Genomic DNA, 19,274 nt, shown 5'->3' with positions numbered 1-19,274 from the left:
ATGCGCATAAATGTGCATGTGAATCATGTACATGAAACATTCATCATTGAACGCTACATACTAAACATTCACTTCTTGCGCCGTGAACGCTATCACATTCAGTACTCTGCACGTGTAAAAACATAATGAGGTGTCGCTAATTAGCGTCTCCTCCTTCTCATGATTGCTTTAACACGCAGTTACCTCGATGACCTTTCCCATTGATTAGCATATCGGCGTAACGAAGAAGGCAAGTGTCTGGCTGTGGATGGCCGCATGATTGTACCGACCGACTGTCTGCCTCCCACGCGAACGGTCATTAGCGCGCGGCCTCCTGGGGACGGGAGCCTCTTTTCTGTGGCTGACTGTTATCGATGCGCTGTTTGGACGCATGGCACACTTTCTTGTTATCCTGCTCATTATCGAAGTGAAGGTTAGAGCTGTGGCGCGAGAGGCGTCTCTACGCCCCTGGAGGTAATATTCGGGACAAGAGCTGTTCTGTGGAGATTCGTGGAAACGCTTCTCTCTCTCTCTCTCTTTTAACGTCCCTGCTATCTTTTCCTTCCGTTTATTTTTTATTTTTATTTTTTTTTTCGTGTGTAAACTTTATGTATCGATCTCTCTCACTTACGCGGAAATTTCTGACAAATTACCGACGCGCTTTTTGTTTTTTTTTTCTTTTTTTTTAAAGTAGTCTGTGTATTTCGAACTGTGACTGTGGAAACACCCTCCACTAGGGGTAATGTTTGCCTTTCGTTTGTTCTTCTTTTTTAGCTGGCGTAAACTGTAAAACATACGAAGCAGTATAGGGGGCTTTGAGTGGACCGGAAGATGATCACGATAGTTGTTCCAAGAAAGCGGTTAGTCAATCGCGCTATTCCTTTCAAGCAGCTGATAGCCCAGTGATAAACTTGGATTTGACAGTGTCCTTTATGGCATCGTTTTCTTTAAAGTTCTTGAACTAGTGCTTCAAATCTATACTATAAAAATCTCCAGTATCGTCACCGAGGGCGATTAGACGCTATCGTATCGCTGCTCCTTTCACAAACGGAAATAAGTTCCACGCTTCCAGTACAAAGCCTCGGTCACCTGTGGGTCACCCAGTCAATTCAATTTGCTATATAAAGACGCCGTTCAACCCTTCTCCGGACATCATTGTTCTCGCTATGACCTTAACGTTCTTCATTTACTACAAAACACAACGCGGTATACGTCTTCGAAAAAAAATCCTAAAATGAAATCGTTCAACACACAGCTTTTTCAGCTTATCTATTTTAGAGGCCCATTCGTCGCATCATCGAAAAAAAAAAAAACGAAAAAGAAAACCGTTGTGAAAGGAACGGATAAGAAAAGGAATCGTCCGTCGTTCCGCTCACTGTTCTGTTAAGACTTTCTAAGCAAGATGGGAGCTCTTGAAGTCACCAAAGTCGATTGGAGAGTGCGAAGACTGATATTTCCACCACTACGTGGCCCTTACCCATGATTGATAGCACTAGCGAGGGAAGTGAAGAAGAATTTAGCAGCGGGAAAGTGGGCATCCTTCTTATTTCCTCCCTTTCTTTTCCCGTATTGCTTTTCTGTGACGCCGCAAATGGGTTTCCCAAGTTTACGTCTGATATGCTACTATACTGCCCCCCCCCCCCACCCGAACCATTGAACCATATATTGGGCGCGTATAATCCGCTGAATGATTGGGAGCTTTAGTTTTTGGTAAAGTGTCGTGTACGACGGACGCATTAGCATAGAAGGCTGTCTGGAAGAGATCGTTGAGTGGAGTGTAATTCCGCTGGGGAGTACGTACTCGGTGCCTTGAAGTATGTGATGGAGAAGATCGAGATATCCTGCTTATAAAAGCGTCATGGTCTCTGGATGGATGAGAGCGCGTGGTCGGGGGATTAAGTGGCTTCAAGTGGCCTTAAGTTACTAGACAGTACGTGACCGTTGTATGTATCGGGGCTAATAAGAACGTTGAGAAATTGAAGTCTATAATGGAAAGAATTAACGACAGTTCGTAATCTGTCAAGCGCACAAACCAGGACCCGCCTGCACGAACGTTGAGGCTATTCCTCTGTGCTGCCCTTGTAGCTTTGCCAGAGCTTACAGAAAGATAGTAGCGTCAAGGACAGTACCGTGCACAGAAAGCATTACCGAAGCTACCAAAGGCAGCACTGAATAATGAAACCAACTTGCCCAATTTTAACCTCTCAGTTGACACTGTGCAGCAGCACATGATGTTTAGCCGGCAGCGTGCTATGAGGTGAAGTTCATTTTTAAGAGTGTGATATTCCTGCCACAATTTGAAATACACAACCGAGACTACATTATTAAGTTATCTCTAAAATTAGGCAGCCGGGGTTGCTTTTTAGTCATTCATTTGGTATTATTCCGATATACTGAAGCAGACATGTGTTTTAGCGATTACTAACCATAATGTGTCGTGCACAAAGGTGTACACCACTGCTGAGTTCGAAATTGATAAGTCAGTGATGGAGCTACTGCGCCATTTGTGCCAAACAGAGCCAAAAAACGGATCCTTCTACATGCTACTACTAACGAGCGTTTCTTTTTACTTAGGCCCGGTTTCACTAACGCTGGTTAACATTGAACCGAGATCAAGGGTTGCTAGAAGTAGAAGTTAACACTCAATTCTTTTTTACAAACGTTAGTTGGTGACGTGATGAATGTTTCAATGGCAATAACTCTCTTTAGTGATGCAGAGTTATGCATTACATTCAAGTTAAGGGACTGTTGATCTCGGTTGAAATGTTCATCGGCGTTGGTGAAACCGGGCCTTATTGCGTCATGTTTGCTCCAAAAGGGACTGCCGGACGTGCAATGAAAGTGCAAAACGAAACTGAAAGTTGTACGGTTGCTCTTTCCATTGTGGTGACGCTTCTCCGAAGAATCCTTCCATGGCATGAGCCGAGCTCAAACAGCTCATAGTTTCAGATAATACACAACAACACTGGGCACATGACCAATGAAAATTCGAGGTTATGCATACCAGTCGGCCAGTCAGGAGTCTTCCTGTTTGGCTCGCCTTCCGGCCGGCCTGGCTACCATCGACTTCTGCTGGTTTTTACGCATGACGCACAGTTATTCGGTATTCTAAAGATAGCTAAAGGAGCTTTTGGCTAAAATATACATTTATTTGACACATCGCACTGATCACACCTCATTTACTCACATCCCCCCCCCTTTTTTTTTGTCTTCTTTATCACGTCACGTCACATCGTACTGATTCAAAGGTGTGGCATGTGTCCCATTTCCATACGAAGCCCACTGCGTTGCGCTTGGTGACACAATTCGAACGCGCAAAACAATACACACTGTCTAATTCCGAATAACGAGCGAGTCCCATGAGTGCGTACGATTTCACGCACGTAATCCTGTCTTCGTTGTCACCGTACTCGAAATGCGACGGCGCTCGAACGTGTTCCTCACGCTCCAATTCTTTAAAACTTGAAGCCCTGAGAAGCTGTATGTTCTAACCTTTCATGAAAAATTTAGTGCTTTGTCATTCTCTGTATAAATGATGGAATGTCTGTTTGGAACGTTTTCTAGTTAGTTGCTTACACGAGGCTAGTGCTTTACGCAGTTTTATGCAAAGAACATAGTTTGTGACATAGAACGGCGCTTACAGCACCTGCAAGTAAATTAGGAGTCGGTACACTATGCTCCGTGGGCTGTAAAAGCTGCTACAAAACCGGATTTTTCCTGCTCCAAGACCTGCTACAGGCAGCTCCTTGTCAGTTCCAGCACTGATGAGTAGACACTCGCTTTTCTAGATTACAGTTACATTAGAGATCAGCGAGGGCATGTAATTATTTAGCATGCTGTGACGAAAATGAGGGCGTCCTGTCTCGGGTCAAGCTGGTGGTTGTTGCAAGCGAACCGTTTATTCTCCTGCTCTTTTTCTTCGGGCGTGTGTCAAAGCACGCATTTTCTCTCAATTTTTCTCTGATACCCTGCGCAAAGCCGTCTTTACTCCTTCCACTTTAATAATCTGACAAAGGATGCGGAAGTAGCCCTCGACACCATCTGTTCCCAACTTTATACTCTTTAGTGGATGCTCTCTATACCTACGGCCGCGCTTCTAGACGTTTTCGTGGAAATCTTCTCTGAAGCGAGAAAAATCTCTTATCTGTTTGCACACGCCGTTAGAGCACCCGCATCGAGAACGATAGCTCGGATAATGCATGATGCATGCCAAGTACGCCCTGGCATAGAGCGCCGAGGCTTTGGTCGAAAAGGTCTCTCGCTGCTGTCGTGATCGAGAGGGAAACATCGGAAATGAAGCGTGACTGCGCATAAGATAAATGAATGTTTATTTTTTGACGTGTGCTGCTTGACGTTGAAGTTCGTTTTGAGAGCCGGTAAACATCACAAAACAAACGTCTTTATCAGTAATGCACCTTTATTTATTTATTTATTTTGCGGTTGAAACAGTTGTGGCTAGGACCGTGTAAGGTACTTCATAAAAGTAATTAGGCTGCAAGAACAATTGCCGAAAATAAAAATTGGGTCCATGCGACAGTTATTGCAGTTACAGTTAGTGGAACGAAAACTTTGGAGTTTTTTCTGTGCGACGTCTTCTGGTGACGGTCTTCGGGGTGATCGAAATCTGCAGAAACAGCGTTTTCCATTAGCAAACTCTGAGCTTTCAAAGCAGGTAAGAAAATCGCGCGTTTTGTGAATGTCGTCTGCGACGAATCCTGCCCTCCGAAGCTGAAGCTGTAAAATTTGTCTCAGGACATCATCTGGACCATCATTTGGATAGCATTGCATGCATATAGTGCGACGTCCTTCCACAGTCATAAGTACAGGCCCCGGCCTACACTGGTTTTATTTTGTGTCGCACTGCGTTGACGTTATATTAGATTATAATTAGGGACGATCACGTTGTTTCTTTGTGTCATTGTTTCTTTTCTGGTGGTTGGTTGTTTGGTTGGTATAAGAAAGAAGAATATGGAGATGTTGGCCCAACTCTGCATTGGACCGGCTACTCCAGTACGCTTATGGTAGCGAGGTCTGGCTACCAAGGATTCTTTTCTGTGTCGTACTACGTTCAGTTGTTCCTTTTATATCTTTATTTATTTCAGAATTAAGTAATTGCGAGTCCAGACTCCAGGTTTCAAATGACATTTATTGCGGTGTTGTAGCGGCACCCGCATGTGCACGTCTTGCGCTGTTCCCCCGAACTGCCTGCACGTTTATCTTTTGGTGACGTCTGCAAACGATTGCAGACGACGCGGCCTGGTCGAAGCAACATAGGACTGGAGGCTGTGCAAATCGAATATAGACTGGAGGCGCCACGGCCACAGCGAACGAGTATTTCTCTAAATTATTACTATGGTCACCGTCCTAGCGATAATTCGCCGGCTGTTGGTTGACAGCTGGTTATTGCAGTGATCAATTGCTCCCCATCTCGCCACATGGAAAGTGAACCATAGTTCGCTCAAGAAGGGTGAAGATAATGTCGGCTGAGGGAGAAATTAGAGGACTTGTACATTAGACGATCACACACAAATCACTTAGAAGTGACGGTAAAACCGTTATATCTCTTCGTTTCTTAAACGTCTCTTGTACCCTAGATAAACTACATTTCTGAGACACTAGCAGAACGGTACTTTGTACCAGAGTTTTATTCATTAGCACGATTTCTCAAGGGACAACTGAACGGAAGGGCAATTTCCGTCATTTGTTTAGGTTCTAATTCATCATACAACGTATGGCTTAACTCCTAACCTATACATCTTTCGGTCACATCCGTTTGATTACAGTTGGACCAGCGGCATGGCCGAGTGGGTTATGGCGTCTCGCTCTTTGGTGTCGTGCTGACTGGGAGGTGGTGGGTTCAAATCCTACCACCGGCTGTGCTGTCTGAGGTTTTCCCTGGGTTTTCCGAAGACTTTCCAGACGAATGTCGGCACAGTTCCCCCTGAAGTCGGCCCAGGACGCATACTAACCCCCCTGTGCCCCACTCCTTCCTGCTGTCCTCTCTCCATCTGTCCTCATCTGTACGCCGCTCATAGCCACAGTTGCTTCGCGGCGCTAACACGAAAGTAAAAAAAAAATGATTACAGTTGCAAAGACTGTCTCTTATAGGCATCTCCTATAAGACTGACGACGAAGAAAGGCACAGTCTAGCTTAGATATAACAAAAACAAGGAAAGACGAGACATCTTTTTATTGCGTAGGTTTTATTTATTTATTTATTTATTGCCTGGTCTTCTATAAAGACGGAAAACGAAAAGATTTCGCTCAAACGTCTCCGGCCACGCCCTATAGACGCTCTCTTCGGATAAAATGTTTTCGATGAAACCCAAATCTAGACAGGCTCAGCTACTGTCCAACATTATTCCGAAGCCCTATTATCATTTCCATTGAATCAGTGTGAAAGTTTCTCCAAGGTTGTCCCGACGATCCTTCATGGGCACAGTGTTTTTTCACGAGTCGCGATGACCAGCTAATGCCTTCGCCGCTCGGAATGTCCTTCAAGATAAGTTCCGTCTTCATTCAGTATATGTATCGTGCATTACACATATTTATTCTCGCTGAAAAGTTGGTCGACTACGCGTACACAAGCGAGACGTTGGACTGTCGTATCGCTGAATGTGAACTGTATTTTTTTTTTTACTTTCTTTCGGTCTTTACGAGCGAGATATAAAGCCGGGTCGTGTAATACGTAGTATGCGCAACAAAAAGAAATGTATGCGTAAGCCTATGAGAGTCTGAAATGGGGGAAGACGTGAAAAAGTGGCAGCGGTCCAAGAAATGTTGCAGAGGATGAAGACTTACCCGGAGTATGTGGGAATCTGAAGAACCCTATGAGTAGAATAAAAGAATGCGAACCGCTTTGACCGCTACTTAATAAAAGTAATAGAACTTAAAGGCCCTCGGGCAAGATTTCACACTTCAGAAACTATGCTTTCTATCTTTAAACTTTCGTTACTGCTCTTTAAACTCTCTCTTTGAACACTACTACCGTTACGCGGACTTTATTTCCACACGCGGTTGTACAGGCTATCGGTAAGCATTTGAACCAGGAGAGAGAGAGAAATACATGATGACCCCGCAGCACAAGCAGGTGAAATACCACCTCTGTCAAATGTGGTAGGCAAATCTTAGGGAACGTTTATCATCGAGAGGTCTTTTTCTTTTCTTTCCTTGCTTTTTTTTTTTTTTTTTGGGGCGGGGGTTTGTTTATGGGAGCAGCCCAATTCGTCGTGTGATGAATTCAGTGTTTTTTTTTTCTTTTTTCTTTCGACATCGACATAATCGAAAGTTCGCGAAATTTAGTCACAGCGAATATATACAATGCGCCCGACTCGCGAAAACTTGGGGCCCCGAAAGTGAAAGGGCTTACTATTCCTTAGCAAGCAATTCCTTAGAAATCAAGCGCCGAGGTTATTCAGGGTCAGTCGCGGAGTCGATGTGGGGTCACCGATCTTCCGCCGTTCCACCCACAATATCACAGTCTTCTAAGAAGAGTGGTATCCAGCAGGTAGTTGAGAAGCGCCGCGGTTATACCACCGTTGCGTGTGGGGCCAAGTAAGGTTGCTAGGGTGGTGGTCGAGTATCCGAGGCTGGTTATAGGCGAGACTTGAGCGTAGCCGGAACAGCGAGCATACCTTAAGACGTTAACGCAATTGGCTCATGCTGCATGACGCCTCCACCACCGTCGTCAGAACGGCCAGGGGACCCGTCGTGAGAAGACGGACGCTGAGTCAATAAGCTCCGGTGCCGTGACTGTCACGCGATCCAGGAGAGCGGGAAAGTCTGCGAGAATGTGCTGGATGGAGTAGAGGCTAACGATGTTGCGGACGGACGCAGCAGGACAAGTCCTAATAAGAGAAAGCAAAAATTCACTGTATCATTGCGCATTTTGCCAGACGTGTTTAAAAGCAGTAGCTCTATGGTTCCACGTCCCGATCCTGATTTCTGGCACCCGTTTCCGGTCCCACAGTGACTGCTTCACTCTCTCCACAGCTGTTACGGACGGACGTACATGGCTGTCAGCTGTTGGTGGGTTTATCAAGTTATCGCTTGAAAGGGGCACTAAAGCGCAAAAATTTCTCCTCGCGGAACGAAAGATTCCGTTAACTTGACACCAGCACAAAAGGAACAGGATTCATTTCCCTCTCCCTCTCCAAACAACCCTGCTACCAACGCAGCCACCGAGGCCGGTCTTCAAAGAGAGAGAGAGAGATGAAAAATTTTTATTGACAATTTCTTTTCTATAGCAGAACAACGATATTCGTCGTTTTCGCTGTCCCTTTTAGAATTGCAGTCCCTCGCGTAATAATTTAGAACTGCGTCAGTGCAGTGTAAGAAAATAGTGCAGGTGTCATAATAGCCTGAGCGTATATGCACACAAAACATAACGATTATGCTGTGTTTGGTTCTTTCTGTGGACGTATAGCATGCATCATTTGAGGGTATTAAAAAGCCGTCTCCATCGGAGGTGTCCCGCTCGATCGATATGCTGGTATCCAGAAAGCGATGCTGTTGAGAAATCTCCACGCGCAGGCAGTTTTAGGGAGCGTCCTTTTATATGCCTGATGCGCAGCTCGTGATATAACGGAATCAGATTGCACGTCGGCCGCGCTCTCATTTGTTGCTTTTACTTGGCTCTGCTGAAGAACTGTTTATTATTCTACCTTTAGTTTGAATACATAGTACGGTAATAAGAGAGTTTTAGGTGGCAGTACGCTATGCGGTAAGACGATACGCATTAGACGTCCGCAGAGCAAAAACACGTTTTCGTGTGCCGAGCTCCTCCCACAAGTAAGGTTGGATGACATCACTACTTTGCGCCAAATTCGCAACTTTCCATATTGTTGTGATGCCGAAACTCGAGGAATGGCGACTTGGCTAGTTTGTGGCTACTTTGCGGATACCTGGAGCCAGGAGCTACGTATGGAACTCTCGGGTGGGTATAATCAACACCACCTAGATAGAAAGCCTGTTCACTCGTCGACGTGACGTAACAACTAAGACTCAGCCAATCAGGATCGTGTTTTCAATAGCCGTAGCCAATCACGAACGAGCTTTCAGCAGTCGTAGCCATGGAGACGAACCGCCGTCGTCTGCGAGTAGTGATTGAACGTCCCCGCGTGCTAAATGGAGAAAACTTAGCGGAGAACTTGGAGAAAAGTATAGCGTAAAACCCATATATTTCTCAAAAACGCCTAGCACATTTTGTCTACAGATTTAAGTCTGCATGTTCAGAGTTAGGTGCAATCATTTACGAGTTCTTGAATTTGCGGAACGGGGAATCGCAGCAGCAACAGACGAATTCTCAGTTTATATGTCCATGTAGCGAAGGAGGGAGAGGAGGTAATAAGCAGGCCTTCTGTATCTAGGTGGCGTTGGTATAATAAGGCTCCTGTACATGACGTCACGCACAGCCTTTGAGCCACGTGACACGGGAAAACATGGGGATGTGTCGCAGGCGTCATTCTGCGGGCCAAATGAGGCAGCAGCGTGTTTTTACAATTTCCTCTCGTAATTGCACGCATACCGCAACAACTCTCAGCATGCCCTCCTACTATGACTCCGGTGCGGCAATAACTTTCACGAGTCACGTGACCAAGAGTGACGTCCCTTCACAAGCCTGATTCATCCCTTGGCCAGGCGACAAAAGAAAGGAACGAGACAGAGACGACGCAAATTTCCACCGACCCCGCCGCTGTGTCATCACTCGCGATCATAGTTGTTTAGGGAGGCATACCCCACGAATTATTTTCCCAGTAATGACCAGCTTTCACTTTGACTTTGATGTAGCAGTGACCACTATAGGTTAGTCAGCTTTCTGTAATTATGTTTCGCGTGGAAACTAGAGCATGCCTCTGGTCGTGACGAGGCTTTGCTACTCATTTGCCACTGTGTATATGTTCTATATAGATCCAAATGTCAGTTCCGCATCCGTGTTAAAATCAGGGATCGGAACCGGTATTTTTTTGGTCCGGTTCGGGTTCAGGCATATTGGTTCAGTTCGGGTTTAGCTCCGCTGAACCGAAATTATCAGCTTGCACCGGTCCAGGTATATCGGTTCGGTTCGAGTTCAGGTTCGACTCGGGGAGAAACACCCCCCAAAAGGCGGTCAGCGGTCGGGACATTTACAGGGATTGGAAACGTTACCTTTTTCGGTCCTGGCTGAACCGGTTCATCGGCAGCAATTTTGCGACATGAACGCGAGCTGACCCTCACCGTACACGATTGTAAGAGAAAGGTGTGAGATAACCGTTTCAGGTGACATACCTATCGCGAAAGCCGGTGAAAACACGAGACAAGTAATAAGCACATTTACTATGTACCTGATATTTTACTGTATCGTCTGCTGAAAACGAAAAGCGAAGTATTGGAAGCGTTTTGGCAGAACCCGGTCAGGGCCCCCTTTTGTTCGGGCAAAAAACTTGCGTTGCAGTTACAAACAAGAAACAAAAAAAAGTTCGGTCGGTAGTACAATTATTTCACCTCTGAACCGATTCCCGGTAACCGTAACCGTATCAAATTTTTTCGATTCAGTTCCGGTTCGGTTCAGGACAAGCAAAACAACTGTTCGGGTTCGACAAAAAATAACGGTTTTTCCGGTTTTCGGTTCGGGTTCAGTTCCGGTACCGATCCCTGGTTAAAATGAGCTTGGCGGAGCTTCTCTCGTATATGACCTGACGCCTGCACACCGCTGGCTATAGAACTGGCTACGCACATGGGAAATTGGCTGTTTTGGGCTGCTGAGGGTGCGATGGCGATTTTTCACGATTTCGACCTGGCAACACTGCCCCCACGCTCCTTCCGCGGGCGATCTCGACACAAGAGTCACCAAACTGTCGTCTGCAACTGAGTCGCACGGTCTAGACAACCGAAATGTGATAACGACCGAGTGATATGACGCTATCAAACGAGGCGTATTAATTTGTTTTTGTAATTTATTTTGTATTTGGTGTTATGTTGTGCTTTCAGTATGTTTTGCTTTGCTTTTCGATCTTAACGAATGAAATGCCTGAATCGAAGGAGTAGACGATCCTAATCGCTTCTAGCGTCCACACAGTAATCGTGAAAAACAGCGCACGCTCGCAAGCAGTCCGTGCGTGCGTTTTTTTGTCTTTTTTAAGGGAGTAGCAAGCGGGCGTGCTGCCTTGCTGACCTTTCCCCCTTTATCTTTCCTTTTCTTTTCTTTTTTTTTTTTCTGCCAATAAATTCTCCCCTTCGTGCGTACGCTCAATGGCGGCGACGCTGTCATGTTTGGTAAACGTTTGGTGTTGTTTGGTCAAACTCGAAGTGTACCTAGACTTTGAATGACTTTGAAGACGACTCGCTACCTGTGGCGAAGTGGCCACGGAGCAGAGATTCATGAGTCTGGATACAGAGAAACGCGACTAATGGAAATGCTTCAAAAAAAAAAAAAAAAAAAAAAGGAAAAAAAGCTATTAACTGGCGGTGCTCATGTATTCAAACTGATTAAAGGAACGCCACTCAGCTGTTATAGATCCTCTCTACCTCTGCATGTGACAACCGAAGGCCACGAAAAAAAAAAATCACAACCATTCGTCTAACAACAACAATGTTATATTCTGACGATGAAGTGGGGAGGTTTTCCACTCTAGGAGTGGAACGCTACCCCATAGCTAGGGGATCTAATATGAGTGATGACGATGATGATCGTGAAGGTGGGAATGCCCCAGGGCGCTGTCGGGGTCACAATGAGTCCTTTAGGCCAGTCGCCTAAAAAACCCAACTATGTGACGTAAGGCCGCCCTGGAGTGGGCCGCGATGTCCCTAGTGCCGAGGATGCACGACAAGTTGAAAGGGCTACTGCCAAGGGTGCTAATTAAGTTTCCTTCACGCCGAACAAATGACCGACGAATACTGGCTGCAACAATTTTTTGCTCCTGCTCGTTCAATGTGGGAAACCCAACCGTACACCCTTACTGGTTAGGCCGTCCTGTTTCCTCGTTAATGTTGCTGCGCTCGTTAACCCCTAATCAGGTACACGCGGTGTTGACCACGTTTTAAAGGGAGAGGTATCGGGTCGAGCGGCAGCAACGTTTGTGTGTTACTCAGTATGAAGCAAAGTTGATTGAAAGTATTGTGAGTTACATGATGGTGTCCAGCGCTTCGTTGTGGTACGCAGAGATGTACATGTACATGTGTAAGGAATGTGTATAAACCACACAGACTTGTACGTAACTGAAATACTCTACTCAAGGTACACCCTCTTAATGTAACTTGGTGTGGTGGTAACGTGGTGGTGTAACTTGGTATCTTAAGATACTTTTAAAATGCAGTATTCACTTGAATACTTTTTGGCAGTAACTTGTACTCATTTCTTAAGTTACTCCTATGATACTCCCTTTCATTTACTATTATCATTTTCTTTTCTTTTATTTTTCGGGAGACAGAAGGGTCGAGAAGGCCCGCTTGCAGGAGCGGATGGCGCCTTAGGTTTAGCGGAATGCGGGACAATGTATTGGCCTGAAGGGCATGTGAGTGAAGAATGCTCGATGTCCGTGGAAGCCATGGGAGAGGACCGCGCCGTCTCATAGGAGCACAGCGATCGAGGACCGCTGAAAATGTTAATGAAATTTCGGATTTCAGACTTATTTATTGCTACAAGAGATACATGGTAGCAAGCAAGAAAGAACATACATGATAGAAATGAACAGTTGATAAAAACAGTAGATGCAGTTTAAAGTGGACTGCTCGCTTACGTTCGTTTTTGTGTGGCTCTTCCTCCTCCTCCGAGCACAGCATCGGGTATCAGCGCTCAGTAACTTAATCTAAATACTTGTATTGAGTATCTTGTACAAGCCTGAAATCATATCAGCTTGTGTGTGTATCGGACGCCGTCGATACCAGACTGTTCACCCTTCCAGGTATCCAAGATTCCCGTACCTTTGCACAATCATGCACACCCGTGCGATCAGCTCTTTGATCACTTATGACTTTTCGAAGAGCTACTGTCCTACCAGACGAACTCCAAGCCTTTACCCCGCTACATTCGCGTGTGTGTCATACTGGATCATCAAATCACATCAATCCACGTGAACTGGGGTAGGGTTCACCCCATGACATAATCATTCATTATTTTTTGTTGCTGTTGTTGCTTAGCGTCCTGTCTTTGAATGCTCACGAGTATCTTCCATCTCGCCTTCTGTTCGAGCTCTGCTTCTATTGAAGATATAAAAAGAAATGGCGGCGATTTTGGTCGCCTCTATACGTCCGTCTCTCTTTCTATTTCCCCATATCACGAATATATTGTCCGGCAGGGATAGAAGCTGTCTCCTTGTAGTCGTGTTGCCGTCTGACACATTTTCTACCACCCCTTTTCGGAGTATGACAACCGTGTCGACGATATATACAACCGTCCAGGCTGCCAACGGACGATTGTACGCTTTTACTTGTTATTTATCGCAGCTCGGAGTGGGGAAAAAAGTGGAGAAATGTCCGCGTTTCTTTTTCTGTTTTCTGTTCCTGCTCCATCGACCTGTCGGAATAACGAGTGGCTCTGATTGATTGGGCAACAATTGATTCGCTCCGGTGCGTGTAAGCTGTCAATCTTGTCGGTTGTTGGGAATAGAAAATTGTGTTCCGCGTGAAAGGGCTTCGTGGAGTTAAATGGTTCGGCATCACGAAAGCGGGGCGATGTGGGGCTTTCGTGGCATATTTGTTTGTATTGACGCGCAGCCTTCTACGGTATACGTGCAATGCAGGGGTGGACGGGGACGAAAAAAATCTCAGCCCGGGTCCCGGTGCGATGTCCCATTTCAACGTACTTGACAGTTATGTGGGCTTTTCAGAAAACGAGAAATCCCGAAGGATATATGGAAGGCACGAAAACAATAAGAACGCGAACGATATCTTTGTATTCTCCGCAGAGTGAGGCGTGCAAACTTGTTATTTTGTTTGCTTATAGTTTCTTTGCTTATTAAAGCTGGAGCTTTATAGGGTCCACCAACGTCGGCGGCAGTGTAGGTCTGTCCGTAACACTCGTGGAAAGAGGAGAGAAACGAAGAAGTTAGAAAGGCACGCGAAGATCAGGATAGGAAGATGGTCCGACATAGAGTCACTAAATAAGCTACGTCTAGCTAAGCTAGCTAAATAAGCTAGTGACTCTAGTCCGACAAGAAGCTATCGCATATAAACGCGTTTGCAAGAATGGCCAACGATGCCGCCAGTTTTTTTTATCTCTGTGTGTTAAATATGAAATAGCAAATTTTGCGGTGCCACAGTGACTTGTGTCCACTTTCCCTGCATGTGGTTTGGCGCTTAATTACGGATACTCTGAAATTAAGTGCTATATTACATCCTTTATATCAATCGAAGGACCTCACACTTGGGTGAGTTACCGCTGGTTAGCTTATCATTGATTACATCTATGGTAGTCCACCAGATGGGACTGCTTTTGGTTACGACTGTGCTTTGCATACGATATGAATTAAAATTAGATTAGCTGTGACAGTATGCGCGCTAACAATTCATACAAACCCGTTGCACTTTGTAAAGCGTGCTTCGCCTCACAAGAAGTGTCTACGAGGGGAAGCACTTTGTACAGGCATAACGCGTATAAATCTTGTTCGCTCGACGAGAGGAGCGGCATAAAGATCGCTTAACAACAGCAGAACTGAGGGGTTAGTTACAGCAAATCTTGCCTGAAGAGCAGACCGGAAGTCGGACGGTACCCACTCCGCGCATTTGCATGACGTCATCGCTAGGAAGTGAGGCCATATCAGCAGTGGGATACGATCGTATGTAGCTAAAATATCGATATTTTTTTTAAAGATAATCGATCGATCGATCGATATAATCGATCTGCAGGAATAACCATAATATTGATACAAATATCCAAAAGGTTCATCTACATTACTTCACGGTCACGTTGAATTTTGAAGCATCTGTTATCTGTTACGAGGGAGTGTGTGGACAACAACAACAACAACTTTATTTTGGCTTTGGAGAGTGGGGAGGTTTATCGCCACTAGCGATACTCTACCCCATTGCTGGTGGGAATGTGGGGAATAAAATAACGAGCCCCTTCACAATAACGATCGAAGTCCGATGGTGTGCAGAAACGTCAGAAGAGCTTTGAGCGCAGAGCGTTGCTGGGCTGGATTAGGTCAGGGACCAAGCACTTTCGATAGGGAGAAGGGGCGAGAGTCCAGCTGACGAAGGGACTCGGAGAGTGTGGTTCAGGAAGGTTGGTAGTGGGAGCAATGAAGAAGAATATGCTCCCGATCCTCAAGCACACCACAGTGGCAGCAGGTGGGAGAGTCAACTTGTCTCAAGCGGTAACGCCACTGAGCTGTAAAAGCCACATCGAGGCGCATTCTTGACGAGAGGTGTTTCGCGGCATGCGGAAAGCGAGCGTAGGATCAACTCTGCTCAACATAGGGGGGGGGGGAAGAATGTCGGTTGTCCATTGGCGGGAAGCCAGGGGTGTCACTAGGCGTCGGAGAATTGAACGGCGGTCTCCTCTTAGCAGAACCATACTGGTCCGTTTCCGATACGAGAGTGCTGCTTCTGCGGCGCTGTCGGCCTGCTCGTTCCCCACGACACCACAATGGGCTGGAACCCACTGGAGAACTAGCCTGTGGCCTGCTGCGTAGATAGTGTGGTAAGCCATTAACACATCTGTGACTAGGGGGAGGGGCCTCGTATGCCGGAATTTTCAATTGCTTGAAGTGCAGATTTGGAGTCTGTGAAGACTGCCCGTTCCCGCGGTGTAAAATCAGCGCGTGGAGGCGGGGTGTACATTCATCGTAACTAAGCAGCACAAGGACGCGGACAAAGAACGAAGACAGGACGACTGCTAACTCTCAACTGACACTCTTTACTAATCGAAACACCATCTGGGCACCTCGCTTTGCACTGCCGCGACTGTGGGTGCAAACCAGACCTCACGCGAACACACGTGCTATCAGTACACAATGAGCAGCTTACGAGGGAGATTATAGAAGCCTTTTTCATTGCTAAACACGAGGATGATCAATGCGTACGCGCTCCGTCACTAAACCTCTCCCCCGTGGAGATAAGTTATCTCGGGAACACGTTGCAATTCAATCCGACGATGTCAGTTTGTTAAGAACAGGCTCCCCCCCTTTTTTTTCCCCTCGTGTATATAAACATGTTTCGATTACTAAAGAGTGTCAGTGGGGAGTTAGCAGTCGTCCTGTCTTCGTTCTTTGTCCGCGTCCTTGTGCTGCTTAGTCACGATTATCTGTTACGAGATTGTCCCGCGCTGTCGCCTGCGAAGGAAAGAACATCAGGAGACTGATGTCCAAAGATTTACTCAAACTCCAAAAAGGCGGTGCAAGTTTTTCTTGCGAAATCTTACTATGTCTTCACCTTTCTGAAGGACAACTCGCAATGCACCAATGGCCTGCGTAGGGTAAGGTGGGGCAAGATGAGACAAATTTTCAGTTGAATATGAAAGCTCTAGTTTTCGTGTTTAAAGAAAAACTAACCATAGGCACATTCTCAGGGTCAGCTTTTGACCCTTAAATGCAGAATGGAAGTAGCCGGTCTAAAATATATACAGAACAAGAAATTACAAAATGCAGATTGTCTCATCTTGCCCCTAAACCTCCCTATCGTGCTGGATTCCTCTTCAGACCCTGCCTTGGACGTACCTTTCTCGCTTGTTGAGCTTGAATCTGCCCTGAGGAATTCCCCCCAGCACACCTCGCCTGGAGCTGACCACGTGACGTACAAAGCCCTCCGGAATCTCCCCTTATGTGCGCGTCAGCTCCTCTTGAGGCTCTTTAACAGAACCTGGCGGACAGGTGAAGTTCCACGCGGATGGAAAACTGCAATGGTTGTTCCTCTTCTGAAACCAGGCAGGTCGCCGCATAATATTGATTCCTTTCGCCCGATTGCCCTCACAAGCTGCGTTGCGAAGACAATGGAGCGCATGGTTTTCCGCCGCTTGAACTGGTACCTGGAGAGCACGCGCTTCTTTCCTGAAGTGATGGCAGGATTTCGTCAGGGACGTTCAGCAATTGACAACGTACTCGATCTCGTCGCTGAAGTCCAACAAGCAAAGGCTGAAGGCAACCTCACCGGTGCAGTTTTTCTCGACGTAGAGAAAGCTTATGACAACGTGTTGCACAGCACCATCGTCGCGACGCTACAAGAGGCGGAAATAGGAGGTTGCGCCGCCGCATGGATCCAGGAGTTTCTAGCTGACCGACGCATCTTCGTGCGCACAATGGAAGGTGACACCGCTTTCCATCCAGTCCGTCGTGGTGTCCCACAGGGAAGTGTATTGAGCCCTCTCCTCTTTAATGTTATAATGGCTTCGCTTCCCGCCCAGCTTCGTGATCATACCCGCATCACTTTGTACGCAGACGACATCTGCATATGGACCTCTGCCACCCGTCGAGACACCGTCCAACGCCGGTTACAATGCGCCTTGGATTCTATTGTAGAATACCTTGCCGACCGCGGCTTATCGGTCTCTCCTGCTAAGACCGTTGCCATGGCTTTCACCCGACGCTCATTCCAAAGGTATCCATTGTTCGTCAGTGGGACACCGCTAGACTTTGTGCCTCATTGCAAATACCTTGGCGTGACATTAGACAGAGGCATGACGTGGTCCCGGCACGTGAAAACAATAGCCACCAAGACCAGCGGTTTTGTAAATGCTCTACGTTGCATTGCTGGATCGTCGTGGGGCCCCTCATGCGCTGACCTCCGTCACGTGCACACAGCGTTGATTCTGGGCACATTGCGGTACAGCCTGCCTATTCTACACGGCCTCAGCGTATCCGGAGAGCGTGAGCTTCTCAATATTCAGGCCCGAAGCCTCCGCGTCTGTTTGGGAGTTCCTAGAACGACAGAAACCTATTCTGTCCTGGCAGAGGCACGCGAAACTCCAGCAGGCGTCCTACGAGACGTGGAAACACTCCGGATATATGCGCGGTACCTCACACAGCATCCTTACCATCATCTTCGGCTCATTGATATTGACTGTCCGGACTCCAGCATTGGTATTGCTGTTGACCGCCTGAAAGTGCACCTCCCCACCACGCCATCAGTGCTTTCCTACGCCCCGCCGATGTGGACTCTTCGCAGGCCTCCTGTATGTGATCACATTCCTGGTCTTCTGAAGAAAAGCTCTGTGCCTCCCGTTGTTGCTCACCAACTTACACTGGAGCACCTTAACTCAGCGTACTCTCAACGACTCCCTGTGTACACTGACGGATCAGTGTCTCAAGGCGGATCTACTGCAGCCTTTTATATGCCAAATGAAAACCTTGAAGTGGCGCACAAGCTCCCCTACGAAACATCATCTACAGAGTCCGAGCTCTTCGCCATACTGACCGCGTTGAACCACATAGCGGTATCACCGCCTGGCGCTTGGGTTGTGTTCACGGACAGTAAGGTGGCGCTAGAAGTTCTAGCAAATTATTGTTCCAGAACAATCGTAGGCCTAGACACCATGATAGTCGCAATATACAACCGACTTCTATCCTTTGGTCATAGCCTGTGTTTCCAATGGGTACCCAGTCACACCGGCCTGCACGGAAACACCCGCGCAGACGCCTTAGCACGTCGGGCACATGGGGACGGCACCTCCAATAACTGTCTCCTACCACTTACAGCCTCATCGTGTCGGTTACAGATACAGCGACTCCGTTATAACGGCACTCGGCAGTTTCAAGAGGACGCTGTCCGACTGAACGACCATCTCCGGTCTATCGACCCGTCGATGGATTTCGTTGCCACACACCACTGCTCGCGTCAAGAAACGTCCATTCTACACCGACTACGCCTTAATGCCGCCAGGACACCTCTACTCCTCTGTAAAATGGGTCTTCTCCAGTCGCCCAAATGCCCCACTTGCGCTGTTGTAGCTGATGTGCCACACCTTCTTCTCGACTGTCACAGATTCGACACCCCTCGAGCCACGTTGAGACGACGCCTACTCGAGCTGCGGTGCACGGACTTTTCTCTGGCCACTCTGCTCGGCCCAGTACGAGATCACACACAGCGGTCTGTGACCAAAGCAGTTCTGACTTTCTTGAGAGATTCAGGTCTGATGAACAGCCTGTGAACTCAGTCGTGAAATCTCATTCTTCTTCTGTGATTCATCTCATCATTCCTTCACCGTTTGTTAGTCATCTTTTTTTGTCATCTTTGTCATTAATCTACCTCATCCTTCTTTGATCATCTGTTAGTTTTTCATTATTTCCAAATTCTTTTTCTTTATTTCTTATTTCTTAATTTTCTTCCTTTAATTCTTTCTTATTCCTTCCTATTTCTTTCTTTCTTTAATTCTTATCTTTTCC

At 46.7% G+C, this 19,274-nt stretch overlaps 1 protein-coding gene across 10 annotated transcripts in view; it reads left to right on the top strand.

Moving 5' to 3' along the window:
* LOC135396793 (synaptosomal-associated protein 25-like) overlaps positions 1-19,274 on the top strand; it is a 292,543-nt gene that overhangs the window by 199,068 nt on the left and 74,201 nt on the right. The gene's annotated exons all lie outside the window — the stretch shown is intronic.

This window comes from Ornithodoros turicata, chromosome 6, assembly GCF_037126465.1.
Source record: "Ornithodoros turicata isolate Travis chromosome 6, ASM3712646v1, whole genome shotgun sequence".
Lineage (NCBI taxonomy): Eukaryota > Metazoa > Arthropoda > Arachnida > Ixodida > Argasidae > Ornithodoros > Ornithodoros turicata.
Note: the sequence above shows the minus strand (reverse complement) of the source record. Positions and strands in the feature narration are given on the sequence as shown.